Raw genomic sequence first — 2,500 nt, forward strand, 5'->3', positions numbered from 1 at the left:
AGGGGGGGAAACTGAGGCCGGGGAGAGGAAGTGGCCGCCCAGAGCCCCTTTAGTGAGGGTCGGGACTGGCCCGGAAGCCCCGTTACAGAGAGTCTGGCAGGTCGGAAGTGGCTCCATCAGGAGGTCAGGTGTCCACAGCCCCTCCCCCCCTATGTTTCCCACGCCCCAGGCCTGACCTCTGACCCTTCTTACTTGACCTTGAACACGTACTGGGGCTCAGATGAGGGCTAGGGTTGGTGACCTCTGCCGTCCCTCCCGGCACTGACCCCTGGGAGGAGGCTGGGGCAGGAGCTCGTGGTACCCCCAGCCCTGGCACATACAGTGGGCACTGAGGCTGCAGCCCTGCGGGAGGCCCCTTGTTGTCCCATGACCTTGGGCATGGGCTGGGCCTCTGGGAGCCCTCAGCTCTTTTGTGGAATGGAGCTAATTAGGCAGGAGCCGGCCCAGCTGGATGGGACCCGGGCCGGGGGGGGGGGCCCCCCTCGTGCTGGTCCGCCGCCGCCCCCTTCTGCCCCTGAGGTTTGGGTCACAGTCATGTGGCTCACTGCTGGAGCCGGGAGGAGGGGGCGGGGGCGACCCCTTGCACCCAGCACTAAGAGCTGCAGTGAGGACACTTGTTGGGGTTCAGTCTCGGAGGGCGACGTGGCACGTGTGGGCCTCCGGCCGCTGGGGGTCAGAGGCTCCCTTTGGCCTCGGGACCGCGGACACCCTCCTGTTACTGATTCCAAACTGGGGCTCTGGAGGCCGAATGGTTGGCTTCCATTCCCTGGCGCCCCCCTCAGTCCGCTCTGTCCGGAGCCCTCGGGCCATGGGCCTGACCCCAGGGCGCTGGGTCTGTGCTCTGCCTCCCAGGCTTTGTCTGCCCAGAGGTGTAAAAGAGGTGTCAGGGAAGGTGTGGAGAGCGAGGGGGAGGGGCGCTGGGAGAGGAGTCAGGAGCCCTGGGCGCCTGACCCGGTTCTGCCACGACCTGCCCAGCTCCTTCTCCCTGTGGCCTCGGTTTCCTCCTCTGTAAAAGGCAGGATCACAGAATCAGGGATGAGTCAACACTTTTATGTGAGCAAAATGTCCTACGTGGGTCAGGCCACGTAACAACCCGGCGGTCCCACAGGTTTCGTTTGTGCCCATTTACAGGTGGGAGCCGGGCTGGGATCGGGCTGCCCTCCGTTCCCCAGAGCTGACGCTGGGCCACGGTTCTGACGGGCCGGGCCCCGGTGCCGCTCACACCAGCCTCTGGGGCCAAGGGCGCCCGGAGTGGCTTCCGCGACTGCGTTTCTTGGCGTCTCAGCCGCAGAAGAGTCAGTGTGACCCTTCAGAATATGGGCGAGGGCCTTTTCTGGCTCCTTGTGGTCCTGCTGTGATGTGGCGCAGCCTGGGAGGTCAGGAGGCCGCTCTGACCGTCTCGCTTTCTCCGCCCTGACTCAGTTTCTCCGTTGGTGACGTGGAGGAAAAGCTGCTGCCCCCCCTTCTGCGGGTTGTGAGCATTAGTGAGTGTCTGAGTGTTCCCACATGCTCGTTAAGAAAGCTGTGATGTAAATATTACCTTAGTGCCTTTTTTTCCTAGGGATTTTTATTCCTAGTTACATCCAATTAACAAAAACCTGCTAATCATTACTGCATCCCCGTTTAACGAGGGATCATTTAGAATGAAAGGACTTGGCCAAACCGGCTGGAAGTCGGAGCTCCGGGGCCCCTCTGGCCCTGTCTCTGACACGTTGGCCGACCGCCCTAGTGACCCCAGCGTTGGTGCCCCTTACAGGGGCGCACATCTGCTGACTGTGGGCGGGCTTGTGGCTTTCTGCTTTGCCCCTCCGCCCGCGAGTCCCCAGCACTTAAGGGAAGTGCACTGGGCCATTGCTGTGTCTTCCTTCCCTCTTCAGAAAACTTTGTTCTGGGACTTTCCAGACCCTATTTAATTCCCTCTTAAGGGTATTCAAAAGATATGAAAGCCATTTAGCTCTCTCCACAGCTCCTTTTCTAGCAGCCAGGCCCAGGGGTAGAAGATTTTGTTTCTGCAGACGTGGTCCTTGAAGCAGACACCAGCTTTGGAAACCATTGGATGGTGGGGTTTTGGCTTCCTAGGAAAACGCCACATTCTTTATGAAATGCTAGAGGGACCGATTCCTGTTCTATAAAAGCGGGCATCTGGCTTCCTGGAAACCCAGCCATCCATGGGACCCAGATAATACTTTGTGTCACAGATAGATAATTGGAAATGGAGGATGTTGATGTGCTCTTTTTAATTATCAGTTCCCAGCTTCCTTCCTGTCAGCTCCTTTGTTTCCCAGAGAACTGGCCATGCAAGTAAATAAAGGAATACCACCTAAACAGGCATCGCATAAATATTTGCTGATGATTGAAGTGATCAGAGGTCCCGTCTCTTGAGGAGCTGAAGACAGTTTAGGAATATTCTGTCAACTCCTTGGACCATTGCACGCAGCAGGGGGATGATGGCCTGTTTTTAAAGCCATCTGTTGCCTTGCCCCTTTTGCCGCACCACTGC

General features: G+C 58.3%; 1 protein-coding gene across 8 annotated transcripts in view; it reads left to right on the forward strand.

Moving 5' to 3' along the window:
- Positions 1 to 2,500, forward strand: part of AP1B1 (adaptor related protein complex 1 subunit beta 1) — a 29,451-nt gene that overhangs the window by 529 nt on the left and 26,422 nt on the right. The gene's annotated exons all lie outside the window — the stretch shown is intronic.

Source organism: Sminthopsis crassicaudata, chromosome 1, assembly GCF_048593235.1.
Source record: "Sminthopsis crassicaudata isolate SCR6 chromosome 1, ASM4859323v1, whole genome shotgun sequence".
In the NCBI taxonomy this organism is placed as follows: domain Eukaryota; kingdom Metazoa; phylum Chordata; class Mammalia; order Dasyuromorphia; family Dasyuridae; genus Sminthopsis; species Sminthopsis crassicaudata.